The sequence below is a fragment of the Canis lupus genome, chromosome 3 (assembly GCF_048164855.1).
Source record: "Canis lupus baileyi chromosome 3, mCanLup2.hap1, whole genome shotgun sequence".
Classification (NCBI taxonomy): domain Eukaryota; kingdom Metazoa; phylum Chordata; class Mammalia; order Carnivora; family Canidae; genus Canis; species Canis lupus.
Window position 1 is genome coordinate 55454944 of NC_132840.1, and position 16509 is coordinate 55471452.

Consider the following 16509-nt stretch of genomic DNA (forward strand, 5'->3'; position numbering starts at 1 on the left):
TTGAGAGAGAAAGAGAGAGAGAGAGCACAAGCTGAAGGAGGGGCAGAGGGAGAGGGAGAAGCAGACTTTCCGCTGAGCAGGGAGCCCAATGTGGGGCTCCATCCCAGGACCCCAGGGATCATGATCCCAGCTGCAGGCAGATGCTTAACTGAATGAGCCACCCAGGCGCCCCTATAGTTTCTTAAATAATGGTTTTATTGAGGTATAATTCATGTACCATACGATTCACCCATTTTAAGTGTACAGTTAAATGGTTCAATCATAGTCCGAATTGGATAATTGCCATCAGAGTCCATTGTTAAACGTTTTCATCATCTCAAAATGAAGTCCCATACCCATTAACATTCACACCCCATTTTCCTGTAAGCATCTCAGCCGGAGGCAGCTGCCAATTTACATTTTGTCTCTGTGGGCTTACCTGTTCAGAACATTTCATATAAATGGAATTATATAGTATGTGGTCCTTTGCAACTGGCTTCTTCCACTTAGCATAATGTTTTTAAGGTTTATTCATGTTGTAGCATTGTGCCTCATTTCTCTTTATGGCCCAAATAGTAGTTCATTGAATGAATACACCACATTTTACTCACCGTTCTTCAGTTGATGAAGATCTGTGTCACTTCCACTTTTTGTCTATTATGAGTACACCTGCTACGAATATTCATGTACAAATTTTTTGTGTGCACATATTTTTACTTTTACATGTGTATACCCAGAGGGGAATTGCCGGATCATATGAAAACTCTACATGGAATCTTTTGAGGACCTACCAGACTGGTTTTCAAAGCAGCTGTACCATCTTACATTCGGATCAGCTGTGCATATATGAATTTTCCAATTTATCCACATTCTTGTCAATATTTGTTATTATCTGTCCTTATTAATAGTGGATGTGAGACATATTTCATTGTGACTTTGATTTGCAACTCCCCGATGCCTAGTAACATTAAGCACTTTTTTCACACATGTGAAAAACCTTCATTTGTCTTCTTTGGAGAAATAGCTATTCATATCTTTTGCCCAGTTGGGTGATCTGTCTTTTTATTATTGAGTTATAGGAGTTCTTTTATATATTCTGGATTCAAGTCCCTCATATATATGATTTGCAAAAGTTTTCTCCCATTTTGCAGGTTGTCTTTTGTTTCTTTTTTTTTTTTAAGATTTTATTTATTTATTCATTAGAGACAGGCAGAGAGAGAGAGAGAGAGAGAGAGAGGAGAGAGAAGCAGGGACACAGACAGAGGGAGAAGCAGGCTCCATGCAGGAAGCCTGATGTGAGACTCAATCCAGTGACTTTAGGATCACTCCCTGGCCAAAGGCAGGCGCTAAACCACTGAGCCACCCAGTGATCCCCATTGTCTTTTGTTTCTTGATGGTGTCTCTGAAGCACAAAAGTTGTTAACTTTGGTCATGTCCACTGTATCTATTTTTGTCTTTTGTTCCTTATGCTTTTGATGCCATTCATTATCTACTCCAAAGGTCACAAAGATTTACAGCTCTGTTTTCTTCCAGGGGGTTAAAGTCACTCTTGCATGCAGGTCTTTGCTTCATCTCGAGTTAATTTCTGTGTGCAGTGTGAGGCAGGGGCCCAGTTTTTCCTTGTGGACAACCAATTGTCTCAGCATCGTTTTTGAAAAAATAATTCTTTCCCCCTTTGAATTGTCTTGCACCCCTTGTTAAACATTAAGCTTGGGTTTATTTCTGGACTCTCAATTTTATTCCACTGATCTGTATGTCTACCTGTAGCTTTGTGTTAAGTTTTGAAATCAGGGAGTTTGAGTCCTCCACCTTTTTCTTTTCAAGATTGTCTTGCCAGGATACCTGGGTGGCTCAGCAGTTGAGCATCTGCCCTTGGCTTAGGGCATGATCCTGGGGTCCTGAGATTGAGTCCTGCATCAGGCTCCCTTTGCAGGGAGACTGCTTCCCCCTCTGCCTATGTTGTGTCTCTCATGAATATATAAATAAAAATTTTTTTAAAAAAGATTATTTTGGCTATTCTAGGTCCCTTGGATTTCTACTCCCTAGGAATTCTTCTTGCTGGGGTGAATGAGCTCTACTTTTTTTTTTTTTTTTTTTTTTAGGATTTTATTTATTTATTCATGGGAGACACACAGAGAGAGGCAGAGACATAGAGAGAGGGAGAAGCAGGCTCCTCACAGGGAGCCTGATGTGGGACTCAATCCCGGGACCTAGGATCATGCGCTGAGCCACTCAGACGTCTCCAGCTCTACTTTCTATGTGGTTGTTGCTGGTGCACAGATAACTACTGCATGCCACATATTTATTTTTGCATCCAGCTACTTACTGAACTCTCTCCTGGACTTCTAAACATTGTTCAGTTCATCAGCTAGAGTTTCTCAGGTAGAAAATTGTATCTTTTGAAAATAACAATAAGCTTGATGTTTCCTTCATGAATTTATCTTATTCATTTTTCTACTCTTAATGATTCCCCTTGAATTTCAGAATATCGTTGACACCAGCCATAGTGTGACATCCTTGTTCTGCTCCTCATTTTTATAGAAATGCATTTGTTACAACTATATTTGTTCTCCATTCCAGGTCTTCACTAGGTATCATATTGTCTGTTGGTTTGAGATCGACACATTTATCATCTTGACGAAGTCTTTTTATCCTCAGTCACTGTGCGTTTTTGTCAGGGCACAACTATTAGGGTAATTGCATGGTTTTTCTCTTTTGTCCTATTTGTATGATGAACAACATTCATAAACTTTTAATGTTGGCCCTCCTTCCATAAACAAAGTATCTTCAGAGCTAGTGGGAGCAAATTAGCTCACATTAACAGAAGTAACTCAGGTCTCACTGGTGTAGCTCCCACCTGCATAATATAAAACAGATGTCACAAACTGGAAATCAATAGGGTCATGTCTGGTTTGGCCGGCAAGGGCTATTAAAATACTGTTTTGAATTAGCTTCCGGCATTTAGAAATCAAGAGATTTCAGATTAATAATTCCAATTTCTGATTTCTCTTTAAAAATTATAAAATCTGACCACACCAGTCCTGCATTCCCACATGCCCACAGTGGGCTACAGCTGCCCCCCTTGGCAGGGGCAAGGAGTAAGCAGGAGAGGGTCTCCATTAGCTTATTTGCATGCTTTCCACACACTGTTTTCTCCAACAAGGTCATTGGTCAATTGTCAGTTTCATATTTGTGCAGTTGTTTTTCTTATACCAGAATTAAGCGAAGGTGAAATATTTCTTGTAATCATATCTCTAGCAAATGTGGAAAAAAAGAGAAAACCAAGGGGGTTATGGGCTTCAAGAGAAATGAGAGCAAATCTATTTACCAGTGGAAGTGAATAATATTCTTGTATGTTTAATATGCAAAGTGTGTCTTTGTATTCTTAAAGAATACAGTGTAAGGTGCCACCGAAAAGAGAATCATAAGAGTACTGTGGGGGGGAGGGAGGGAGAAGAAAATCTTATTGAACTGGGGAAAATAAATGAATGAAATTTCAGGGGGATCCCTGGGTGGCTCAGCGGTTTAGCACCTGCGTTCAGTCCAGGGCATCCCAGGATCGAGTCCCACATCAGGCTCCCTGCATGGAGCCTGCTTCTCCCTCTGCCTCTCACTCTCTCTCTTTCTATGTCGCTCATGAATAAACAAAGTATTAAAAAAAATTTTCAACGGGGTTTGCTTCAGGAGGCACCACAGTATAAATGATGCTGTCATGGAATGCCCTCATAGAGTAAATGGACAACTTCTTGTGCTTCTGCCCAAAGCTCTTTCCCCATAAGGTTCAGATGCTAAGCAGACAAGGTACAGTGGTCATATTCCCATTGGTTGTAACAACAAAGGACAGGCTTGGAATGAGCGGGAGGTGAAGGTTGGCCCTACCTCCACCAGCTGCTCCCAAGACGTCCGATTTAAATTTTAAGATGGTTAGCCTCTCCTATGTTGACCTTCTGGAACTTCCAGAGGAGGCCACTCTTCCTGGTCCATCCACAAATCCCTCTTCACAGGTTTCTGAAATTTTTTTAAAAGATTTTTTATTTATTTATTTATTCATGAGAGACACAGAGAGAGAGAGAGGCAGAGACACAGTCAGAGGGAGAAGCAGGCTCCATGCAGGGAGCCCGATGTGGGACTCGATCCTGGGATCAGGCTCTGGGCTGAAGGCGGCACTAAACCGCTGAGCCACCCGGCTGCCCAGGTCTCTGAATTTTGACCAGTGATACTTTTGGGCAAACCAGTCCACCTGAGGCATTAAATACATCTGAATGCCTTTAGGCTGCTCCAGGATGTTGGCATTCCTTGAGCGAACCCTACTTTTTCATGGCATATTACTCTTTTAACTAAAGGCTGAATACGGTTTTGTGCTTATTTTATTCCAGATTTTTATATCTGTATCATAGAGAAGACAGGTCTATAGTTTCCCTTTTAAGTTTTCATAACAGAAAATAAAAGGGGAAGTTTTTCAAATGTTTGTGAGATTTGGAACATTTATTTTTTGCTTTTTAAAGTTGATATAATATTACAGTTTTTGAATTACAAAAAATATTGCAAAGAGAGTTCCCATAAAACTTTCAGCCAGTTTCCCTAAATATTAGTATAGAACATAGGAGCGTGATTATTGAAATCAGGAAATTAATATAGATGCAGTACTATTGATGAACCTATAGACTTCATTCAAATGTTAGCAATTGCCCCACTAATGTCCTTTTTGTTGGGCCAGGATCCAGTCCAAAATCCCTCACTGCCCTTACCTGTTGTGTGACAATCTGTGACAGTCCCTCAGTCTTCTATTTCCTTACTGTTACACTGTTGGAAGATTTTGTAGAATGTCCCTCAATTTGATTTAGTCTGATGTTTTCTTTTTTTTTTTTTTTTTTAAGTCTGATGTTTTCTTATGGTTAGGTTGAGATAAAGGACTTTTGTTGTTGTTTTTAAGGATTTTATTTATTTATTCATGAGAGACACAGAGAGAGGAGATAAAGGACTTTTTTAAAAAAGATTTATTTATTTATTTGAGAGAGAGAGAAAGATAGAGAACAAGCCCGCACTTGCACGGAGTAGGGGCAGAGGGGGAGAGGGACAAGCACTGGGGAGCCCGACAATGCAAGGCTCAATCCCATTACCCACGAGATCATGACTTGAGCTGAAATCAAGAGTCAGATGCTTAACCGACTGCATTACCCAGGCACCCTGGGGAGGGTGAGCTAAGGTATTTTTTTTTTTTACCAGAAAGCCATAGAAATGGTGTGCTCTTCTTAGCGCATCAAATCAAGAGGTAAACAATATTGCTATATTGGGGAATAATAAAGGGAATATCGCAAGTGGGCCTTGTGATGATACTGCCCATATTTTTCACTTGGTTAAGGAACATTCTCCCTGGTTTCTCCACTGCCAAGTTACTATTCTTTGCTGTGTAGCTAACAAGTGTCTTGTGGGGGAGCTACTTGAAGTCTAAGCAAGGAACCCACTCATCATGACACCTTTGGCCACCACCTGAGCATCCATTGATGATTCTTACCTGCAAAACTTATAACTGTGACGTCTGCCAAATGGTGATGTTCTAATTACACCACCTCCTACCTTTAGTCATGGAGTCCTACCACTAAGGAAGCATTGTCTCTTCCTCTCTATTTACTTATTCATTTATTCAACGTTAGTGTTTCCTTGGTGATTATTTTCAGAGCATTGACAATAAATGTAAGAAGAATAAAGCAGAGATTGATAGACTCCTCTTTGAAAACATAAGACAGGGGCGCCTGGGTGGCTCAGTGGTTGAGCGTCTGCCTTTGGCTCAGGTCATGATCCCATGGTCCTGGGATCCTGGGATCAAGTCCCACATCGGGCTCCTCACAGGGAGCCTGCTTCTCCCTCTGCCTATGTCTCTCTCTCTCTCCCCCCCGCCCATGTCTCTCATTAATAAATAAATAAAATCTTTAGAAAAAAGAAAGAAAACTTAAGGCAGTGAAAAGAAGGAGAGAGGTTACAGGTAGACATACTTTTTTTTTTTAAAGATTGATTGATTTATTTATGATAGACAGAGAGAGAGAGAGAGAGAGAGAGAGAGGCAGAGACACAGGAGGAAGGAGAAGCAGGCTCCATGCCGGGAGCCCGACACGGGACTCGATCCCGGGACCCAGGATCGCGCCCTGGGCCGAAGGCAGGCACCAAACCACTGAGCCACCCAGGGATCCCCTAGACATACGTTTTTAAATGGAGCAGCAACAAAGAGCTGTACAAAGTGGTACCTAAGAAATACAAATCAAAACCACAATGAGATACCACCTCACACCAGTGAGAATGGGGAAAATTAACAAGGCAGGAAACAACAAATGTTGAAGAGGATGTGGAGAAAGGGGAACCCTCTTGCACTGTTGGTGGGAATGTGAACTGGTGCAGCCACTCTGGAAAACTGTGTGGAGGTTCCTCAAAGAGTTAAAAAGAGACCTGCCCTACGACCCAGCAATTGCACTGCTGGGGATTTACCCCAAAGATACGCAATGAAACGCCGGGACACCTGCACCCCGATGTTTCTAGCAGCAATGTCCACAATAGCCAAACTGTGGAAGGAGCCTCGGTGCCCATCGAAAGATGAATGGATAAAGAAGACGTGGTCTATGTATATGATGGAATATTCCTCAGCCATTAGAAACGACAAATACCCACCATTTGCTTCGACGTGGATGGAACTGGAAGGTATTATTCTCAGTGAAATAAGTCAATTGCAAAAGGACAAATATTATATGGTCTCATTCATTTGGGGAATATAAAAATTAATAAAAGGGAATAAAGGGAAAGGAGAGAAAATGAGTGAAAATATTAGTGAGGGTGACAAAACATGAGAGGCTCCTAACTCTGGGAAACGAACAAGGGGTGGTGGAAAGGGAGGCGGGCGGAGGGTTGGGGTGACTAAGTGATGGACACTGAGGGGGGCACTTGGCGGGATGAGCACTGGGTGTTATGCTATATGTTGGCAAATTGAACTCCAATTAAAAAAAAAAAGTGGGGGGATCCCTGGGCGGCTCAGCGGTTTGGCGCCTGCCTTCCGCCCAGGGCGCGGTCCTGGAATCCCGGGATCGAGTCCCGCGTCGGGCTCCCTGCATGGAGCCTGCTTCTCCCTCCTCCTGTGTCTCTGCCTCTCTCTCTCTCTATGTCTATCATAAAAATAAATAAAACTTAAAAAAAAAAAAAAAAAGTGGTACCTAACCAGGGAGCCCGAGTGGCTGTAGTTCTAAGTTCTGGCCAATAGGTGTCAGGTGTTGTTCAGATCTCCAGGTCAGTGGCCTGCCCTCTGAGGACAGGGAGACAAAGGGGGAGCCCAGCAAGAGGGAAGGATAAGGTGCAAGCCCAGAGGATGCAGGATGGAACTAAGTGGGCGTCATGGGATGCTCAGCTCCCTGGCAGCGACCTCTAACAGGCAACTCTGCTTTGTCTTTCCTCCATCTTCAGTTTTAGGAATACCAAGGATGCGGAGGAAGTCAAGGATGCCATAACTTCTCCAGCATTTCATTTTATTTATTTTATTATCTTATTTTACCTATTTTATTTTTACAGATTTTATTTATTTATTCATGAGAGATACACGCAGAAGGAGAAGCAGGCTCGATGTGGGACTCGATCCCAAGACCCCGGGATCATAAGCCAAAGGCAGACACCCAACCACTGAGCCACCCAGGCATCCCACCTCCAGTGTCTTCTTGAGCCTGGCAAGTGATCTCAATCCACTACGTCAATCCGGGATGCACTGCGCCATCCTTGCGACTCAGTTCCTGATTCCAGGGCAGTTCCGCTCCCATCGTCCCCACCCTGGCCACCTCGGGGCTGTGTCCGTCTTCCCCCTTCTCCTTTTATTTTTTTCAGATGGAAAAGAGTGGGGATTGGGGAGACTAGAGTCCTCGCCCACCTTATCAAGTCGTGTGACCTCAGCGTGCCCTCTCGGGCTTTCGTGGCTCTGGTTCCTTACTTGTGAAACCGGCTTGCGGGGGTCCGGGGTCGGGTTGGTGGATGACACATAGGAGGACCGGCGGGGTGCTGGGTGCTCCTCCTGCGCTCACTGTTGACTGGAACTGGACCTTCGGGCTCCACCAAGGGTACTTTCTGTTTCTGCATCTTTGGGGAAGTTGCTGTTTCTTGGTATTCTGGGAGTCAAGAAAATAACAGTCATTGGCATTCACGTCTCTCCAAGCCTCAGGTAGGGCTGTGGCTTTTGACCAACAGTAACGAAAGACCTTGTGGCCAGTTTCAAGCGCCTTGTGCAGATATTGTGACACAGAGTCCCATTCAATAGTGGAAGTGGGAATTTCAGCCTTGTCCTTTGCTGATTTATTTTTTAAAGATTTTATTTATTCATTCATGAGGCAGGCAGAGACACAGGCAGAGGGAGAAGCAGGCTCCCTGCGGGGAGCCCGATGTGAAGCTGATCCCAGGACCCCGGGGTCACGTCCTGAGCCAAAGGCAGATGCTCAACCGCTGAGCCACCCAGGCGTCCTGCCCTTTGCTAATTCTGACATCAAGAGCTATTCTTTCCCTGCGAGGGCTGCCTGCACAACTTTCCCTCGTGTTAAGTGTGCAAACGAGGCACAGGCCAGCGTAGGGGATCCGGAGATATCCTGGCAGCGTGGTCTGTAGGGGGAAAGGAAAGGGGCAGGAAGCGGGCCGGACTCTGGAGACCACTTGTCCTCGGGCCTCGGCGGTGACAGCCCCCGGGGGAAGAAGCGGCGGGGAGTCAGGCGGAGGCTGAAAGCCTGCCTCCTCGCAGAAGGGTGGGGGTCCAGGCGGCCGGCTGCGCGCCAGGGGTGCAGGCATTTTCAAGGTTAAGAGCACCCAAAAAAATAGAAGTAGGAGGAGGAAGTGGGGCGCTGGGTCGCAGCGAGAGAAGGAAGCAGCTCGTCGGAGCTTCCTCTTTCTCCTCCTTCCGCGAAGCCCCCACCCCAAGTCTCCCGCCCGCTCCGCCCACCCTCTCGGCGGGGCCGCGGCCGCGCTTCCGCCCCCCCGGGACCCGCGGCACCTGACTCCCGGGGGTCGCGGGTGCTCGGGGCCCCTCGGGCCGTGGCCGCCCTGGGTACCCAGCGGGCCTGTCCCTTCCAGGGCACACGCGCGCCGCGCGGGGGCCGCCGCTCGGGTGCTGCGCGGGGTCCGGCGGGGCGGGGAGGACGCGTGGGCCGCGGGGCCCTCCCTCGTCCGCGCGCCCGGCCGCCAGGGGGCGCTGGAGACCCGCCGGGGCCCCCGGCCCGCCCCGGCCCGCCCCGGCCCGCCCCGCCCCGGCGTGGCCCCGCCCCCGCCCGCCGTCGGAGCGCAGCCCCCGCCGATGCTGGGACTCGCAGCGCCGCCGCTGCCCGGCGCCGTGGTCCCGACCGCACGCGAGCCGCGGGGAGTCGCCGCTGGAGACGGGGCTCGGCGCCCGGCGGGGACTGCAGGTGCGTGGCCGGGAGGGCGCGCGGGGCGGGGCGGGGCGGGGCGGGCGCGGCTGGGGGCCGTCGGGGAGCGGTGCTGCCGCCGCTGTGCCCGGCCCCGGGGCTCGGAGGTCCGCGCGCCCGCGTCCCGATCCTCCCGGAGGCAGAAGGGAAGGGACCCCCGGGGCGGTGCGTGTGGCCGCGTCCTCCGAGGGGGGGTCAGGAGCCCGCAGCCCCTCGGCCTGGGGACGGCGGCGGCGAGCGCGGCCAGGACCCCGCGGCCAGGACCCGGCCAGGACCCGCCGCCCTTCTGGGGCGCCGCCCGTCGGCGCGCGGGCGCAGGAGCCGCCTCTACCCCGGGTGTCCCCGCGCGACTCCGCCGCTGCGCGGGTGCAGGTGTGTGTGCAGGTGCGGGCGCGGGCGCGGGCGCCTGCGCGCTGGCCCATCCCAGGCCCGGGGTAAAGAAGCGAGAGGTTCAGGTCAGTGGGAGGAAGGCGATGGCTCAGGGGGAAAGGAACGCGAGATGAAAGCGGCAGGATGTGGTATCGAGTGAGTTAACAAGCCTCTGCGCCGAGAGGAGGGGTGGGTTCGGGCGAAATGAGGGCTAAAAGTAGGCCAGGGCTGCCCGGAAGGCCCCTTCTGGATTGCCCTTCCCTTCCTCCGCCCCGTGGTCGCGCACCTTCTCATCCACACCCTTCCTCCTGGCCTGGACCACCTGGTAAGGCGCTGGCGCCCAGAGCTCGCCGGAGCACCCATGCCCCAGGCCCCAGCCCCGGCCTTCAGGGGGGTGGTCTGCAATCTGTATTTTTCTAAAATTTGAATAAGCTCCTTCAGTGATGCACTGGAGCCATGGCTTGGGAGCCCGGTGTGGTGTGGAAAGGAGACCAGAGTTGCCGCTGGGGTCTTGCTGTGTGACCTCCAGCCCCTTCTGGCCCTCCCCCAGCCCATTGCCCTGTGTGGAAGACGGGCTCTAATTAGTGGCCTCACCGGGGCTGTGGGGAGCTTACATGAGAAACCCCAGTGGGCTGACCTCCCAGCTGCACATGGGAGCTGCTTCCTGGATGTTTGCAGAGCGAGAGTATGGGGGATCAGGGGTTCCCCTGCTTCCTCTGTGTGCCCATCCTGGTGTAGGTCCAGGAAGACAAAGAAGGTTTCCCATGGTCAAATTCTCTTTTCCTGGGTACCATCTCTTTTCAGGACACCTTTCCTTGCTTTTTGAAGCATAAGCAGCCAGGACTGTGGGGACAGGTGGGCTTGGGGGTCTTTGTATGCTAGACCCCATTGGGGTTTTAAGCACCATCCCCCATGTACACACCTCCAGCGTAAGTGGGAGATGATGACCTTCTCTCCCCAAGCTGTGATGGAAGCAGGCCTCCTCGGCCTCCCTTTCTTGGTTCCAATGCTGCTCTGTTTGTTTCTTCCAAGAATAATCAGTGGAAGCTAAGTGGTGGTACTAGGTGAAAAGCACATTTGGAGGGGTAACGATGATGAGGCTCCCCATGCTGCTGATCAGGGGCCCCCTGGCTGAGAAGTGGCAGAGGAGGAGAGCCAGGAGCCTGTAGCCGCCTCTTGGCTTGGGCAGCCTCGAGGCCCCACCTCCAGTGCACCTGAGTACTCCAGCCCTGCTGACTCCGCCTGCATTCCAAGAGGCTCACCCCAGTGGGCTGACCTGGCCAGCCCTGAGGGATACCTGCAGATCAAAAGTCTTTTTTGGCTCAGCTGTGAGTGGGCTGAAGGCCTGGATCACCTTCTTAAGAGAAGAAGCTTCTAGAGGGGCCAGATAGTGACGAGTGGTCACGCAGGAGTGAGGTGGTAAGGTTGATTTTTAAAAAAATTTTTTTAAACTTATTTTTATTTATTTATGATAGACATAGAGAGAGAGAGAGAGAGGCAGAGACACAGGCAGAGGAGAGGGAGAAGCAGGCTCCACACCAGGAGCCCGATGCGGGACTCGATCCTGGGACCCCAGGATCGCGCCCTGGGCCAAAGGCAGGCGCGAAACCGCTGAGCCACCCAGGGATCCCGGTAAGGTTGATTTTTGAGCCTCGGGCACTGATGTGGGTGGGAAGGGACAAAAGGAGCGTTACATATGACTTGTGCCCCAAGGGAAGATGAGACATTCCCAGAACAAATGTATATGGCATATTAGGATATTCCATCAATTTGAAGACGTACATGTTTTCACATTTTAACAGCTCAGAAATCAAGATGCTTCTCACCACCTATGGCATCTTACCAAAAAATAGCAATATTTCTTTCTTGGTAGCACACAAAATAATGCTATGCCGTACAATGAAGGCCTCTTCAATGCTGCTAAATTCAATGTATGTTTTACAGATGGGGGGGGGGTGCACAGAATTATGTCATCCCATAAGTGAATTTGCACACATTGATTTTTCCAGTAGCTCTCCCTCCTAGATGCCACAACTTTTCGCCGTACCCGGTTGCAAAGGAACATCTTTGTCAGATGTGCTGCTTGCCTCTATATAAAGATGCTGCATAGTATGTTATTTAATAATTTCTTGGAAACCATCACATGGCTCTACCTGCTGTTTTCTTCGGTACCTTGGGTCTGCTCAGGACGTTTCTGCCCCTTTTCATTTATCTTTCTTTATTCAGGATCTTTTGAAGGGTCAGCTGTAATGTCCTGGTGTTGGGCCCTGTGGGCTTAGCACGTCATGTCCATTTGTTTTCATGGTCACACCCTGGGGTAGCTACAACTGTTCTCTGAATTTTACCTGTCAGGAAACTAAGGACCGAGGCCTCACTGCTAGAAAGTGCCAGAGCTAGGCTGACTCTGGTCCGTTTGTTCCTGACCAGAGATGGCCAAGCCCAAGTGACATCTTGCATGTGCTTGGGGGCATGAGGTGCGTGCCCTGTAGGCCATGACTTTTGGGGCATGAATCATGGCCCACTACGGGGTCTTTTCTGTTTGCTTCAGGCTCGTGGAGGTGGGTTCTGGATAACTGGGGGTTTCAGCAAGGTGCCTTCTGGATAAGGGAGATAAACTGTAGCAAGGTGCACCGTAGGCCTGAGAAATAGGACCCAGTGGGCGACCGGTGGCACAGAGCAGGAGCTGGGTCCTTCTTGGGTCTGGTGGGTCTACCATCTGGGGTACTAGGCATTGGGCTCTAGAGTGTGGCCTCAGTGGGAGACCCCAGCCTCCAGCCTCATGCCAGCTCCCTGCTCAGCATTTCTTCTGTTGCCATGGTCACATGCAGCAACCAGTCGGAGCAAGATTTTTAACTGTAAACAGCGAGCCAGGTCTCCCGCCAGCCGCTCTGGGCCACCCTGCTGCTTTATCTCCTGAAGCTCAGGCTAGCCTGAGCTACCTTTGCACCTGCCATTCCTTCTCTGCCATTGCCCTTCCCTTCCTCTACTGCCCTGTGGACCATGACTCCATCCTCCCATTCAAACCTCATCATCTTTGAAGTCTTTTCCAATCTGCTCCAGACTCTGTGGCTCCGATCACTCCTCCCACCCTCACCGCCTTCCTGGATACCTCGTGTGTCCTCCTGCCGGGGCACTGACCACTCTGGCCTGCAGGGTCTGGCCAGCAGCCTGTTGGCTGGCTCACCTGAGCCACCTGATGCTCTGTGAGGCTGTTAAGCTGTCACATGAACTGCTCCCCTGCCCCCCGCCCCAGGATGTCAGAGGCAAGAAATCCATGTGCTCTAACCGTGGGAGTTGCCCGCATGCAGGAGGGTGGGGTCAGGAGGGAGGGGTATGCTTTTCATTTTCATGTCCTCTGGAGTCTTCTTGCTGCTGTTGTTGACCTAGGCAAATGAGGCTGTGTGGTTTCCTTGGTGGGGGCAGGGCTGGGGCATGAGGGCTGAAGGTGGCTCTGGGCTGGTTAGCCTTGTTTCTGCCATCTCCTCCACGTGACCTTGGGTCCGCCCCCTGCATATCGCTGAGTGTCACTTCTCACCTGCATGCAGGTACATGGCAGGTGGTCTTCCTGCATCCCACTGTCCCTTCGCGTGCTCAGCGCTTCTCCACCGAACACCTCCCTTGTGCCGGGCACGAGCGGGGCTCTCTCGGGTCGTCCTGAGCAACACGGACGCTGTTCCCACCCTCATGAGATTAGTCGGGTGGGCCACACACGAGACACACATGCCATTTCACCCCAACTGGGAGAATTAGTGGGGGCCTCGGATTTTCCATAAAGGGAACGCCCTAGAGTTTGGGAGTGAAGGAAAGTCTTCCCTAGCGAACTTGTATTCATGACGAGAGACTTGAGAGATCTGGCATAGGAAGAAAAAAGATATAAAATATAGTAACGTATACCTAAAACATGGGGCGAAGAGGAGAAAAGAATGGGTTCAAACTTAACTGTCAAGTTAGTATAGACTACTATTTTCAGAAGAGGTTAAGGAATGCCAATAACAATAATCCCTAAAATCAGTGGGCACCTGCTATGTGGTCTTGGGTGCCACCCATGAGGTGTCCCTTTCAGCAACTCCGAGGGCTATCCTGGGCCTTCCTCTCCTGTGAGCACCAGTAAAGCACCTGCTGGCAGGTAGCTCGCCCGATGTGTGGCACAGATGAGGGGCTCAGCCCGCAGCCCCATCTCCGCCTCCCTGACCCCTGCCCTACACTCCGAGTCCAGTTCAGTGACGTGATGGCCATCAGTTGTGTTAGAGGTGCTTCTCTTTTCCCTGGCACTGATCATCAGCAGGGAGCATGTTTCACCGCAGCCGTGGCTCCTGGCGGGTGTCCTGTGCCTTGGTGCTTTCATGTCGGCCACAAGCAGTGAAGGGAGCCCCCACACCCCGAAAACTGCCATGTAGTCCATGTGGCCTTCATTCTGTGCCTCTTCAGAGCGGCTGCTCTTACAGGGTTAAGAACCCCTGGTTTTCTGTCATCCGCTCATGCTCCCCACATCCCTCTCTATCCAGAGTTGTCTTCTCAACCCAGGTGCTCAGCTATGCAGGGCTTGGGGTCTGAACGGTGGGGGGCGGAGGGGTTGACTCTCGGCACAAGGCAGATGGTCACACAGCCACTTGCATGCAGCCGGGCTGAGGCAGCCCACCTCCTCGGTGTGTGTTCTGGGTTAGATCACATCTACCCCTACAGCACTCACAGGAGATTCTCGAACTCTCTCTAGATAATGGGCTTCCTTGGTCATGCAGATGGTAGATTACCTGGCTCCCCTCCCCCGCCAGAAAAGAAAGCACATGTGTGCGCACACGTATGCGAGTTCTCTCCCTCTCTCTTTCAGAGTCTTGCATGAAAGGTCAGGGTCTTCTCAGGCCTTTGTAGTTCACTGGGGAAGCCAGCTGAATAACCCTCATTCTCAAAAACAGGACTTTCTCACCACCGATTTGTTCGGGTAACCCCCGGCACAGCTCCACATGGGAGGGCTGTGGCCGGAGGCCAGCTGGGGGTGGTGGTGGGTGACTCGCTGGTGAGCTGTCAAGGTGGTCTGGGTGTGTGTTGGGGGGGGCTTGCAGGGGATGAGTTCCCTGACCACTCACTGAGCACACCCTCTCCCCCCAACTATGCTTACACTTTCTGGATTTCTCATCAAGTCTTGAATTCAGGCCATTTTCAAGAAGATAAAAGAGCATTATTTTTGCTTACGGCATCCTTACAAAAAGCCCTCTGCTGTGTCCCAGCATTGCTCTTCCTTTACCTCAGGTGCTCACAGCTCCCAGAGCACCAGGGACCGGCCCCCGTCTGGGGGTTTGTGCTCTGAAACGTGGGCCCCGGTCAAGTGCCACGTGCAAAGGAGCTTTTCCTCAGTTCTTCATTGCTAAGGATTTTTAGAAGCATGAGTGGAAGTTAAGTCTGTCAGACAGTTCTGGAAGCATCTGCCAGGAGATCCTCAGTAGGATGGTAGGATTCTGTCCTTTTGCCTTGATGTCAGTTTGTGTCACACAATGATGTCATTAATTTCCTTGAATGGAGCCCTCCCCATGCTTCTAGAAGAAACTGTTTGGTCAAGGCATTTTGTTCTTTTATTTATTTATTTTTAAGATTTTTATTTATTTATTCATGAGAGACACAGCAGAGGGAGAAGCAGGCTCCATGCAAGGAGCCCGATGTGGGACTCGATCCCAGGATCCTGGGATCATGCCCTGAGCTGAAGGCAGACGCTCAACCGCTGAGCCACCCAGGTGTCCCATTTTGTTCTTTTAATACAGTGCGATGCTTGACTGGCTCAGATCCTCTTTCGGATTTTTTGCATCCTTCCTTGTAAAGTCAGGTCAACCTGCATTTTCCTCTTTTTCTGTCCATTGTCAGGTGTGGAGGAGCTGGCCTTGCAAAGCGATTTTGCAAGGAGTTTCATCTCCTGCACTGCAGGACCGCGGGTCAGAGGAGGGGAGCGATCTGTTCCTGGAAAGTGAGGGCAAAGGCTCCAGTTTTTAGTTCTTCACTGCACATCCTGGCTTCCGGGATGGGAGGGAGGCCCAGGCCGCCTTCCCCTCCTATTCTACCTTCCCGAAACTTCCAGGCACATGCCTCACCAGCGGGTGCCTGGGTGTCACTTATGATTCTTGGCCTCCAACAGCCAGCCACAGATTTCCATGCCCTTGGGCTGCGGCATGGCCCAGTTCTACTCTAGGTGCCGGGTCTAGCTGGGATGCTGATCAACCACTTCCCACGCAGATACAGGTTGCTAGGACAGTGATGATGTCGTGCAAAATGACAAAAGAAGCAGAGGGTCTTCCCCTAACAAGAGGGGGACAGGGACAAGTTGTATCTATCCCCAGATGTCTGAAAGGCAGTGTCCTTGGGAAAAGGTGAAGGCTGTCTGTTCCATGAAGATCATTCTCCAGGAAGAAAAAAAAAAAAAAAAAAAAAAAGAAGCATGGCCTAAAGAGGCCACAGCTTGCTGCAGGGAAGATCTTGGACAAATTCAAAATAGATCCATAATGGGCTGGGTGGCCTTGTGGTAATGAGTTCCCCACTGGGGGAGGCATTCAAGGGAAATACATGTCATAGGGAGACATGATTGCCGTGAGAATGGAGGCCAGCACTGCTCCATTCCCAGATCTCTAGTTCTCCAAATCATAGTGGCCAAGTCTGGCGGGTTGTATACAAATGGGTTGTTCTGAGAACATAATTTGAATTTAAGAAGTTGGGTGGCCATGAATAAACAAATCCCGAAGCTGGCCAGTTCCCCTACAAATCCCACAGC

The 16509-nt window shown here is 50.1% G+C and overlaps 1 protein-coding gene and 1 long non-coding RNA gene across 3 annotated transcripts in view; one reads left to right on the top strand and one right to left on the bottom strand.

Moving 5' to 3' along the window:
* Positions 1 to 7477: 7477 nt before the first annotated feature.
* Positions 7478 to 9106, bottom strand: LOC140624990 (uncharacterized). Its single transcript, XR_012024401.1, has 2 exons — positions 8981 to 9106; positions 7478 to 8111 (listed from the first exon to the last, which is right to left on the bottom strand). It is a non-coding gene; the product is annotated as an uncharacterized lncRNA (long non-coding RNA).
* Positions 9107 to 9268: 162 nt separating this feature from the next.
* The window catches only part of PIK3R5 (phosphoinositide-3-kinase regulatory subunit 5), a 66477-nt gene continuing 59236 nt past the window's right edge, over positions 9269 to 16509 (top strand). For both annotated transcript variants that reach the window (XM_072821156.1, XM_072821158.1), the window contains exon 1: positions 9269 to 9389. The gene's annotated coding sequence lies outside the window, so the exon portion shown is untranslated. The remainder of the gene's footprint in view (positions 9390 to 16509) is intronic.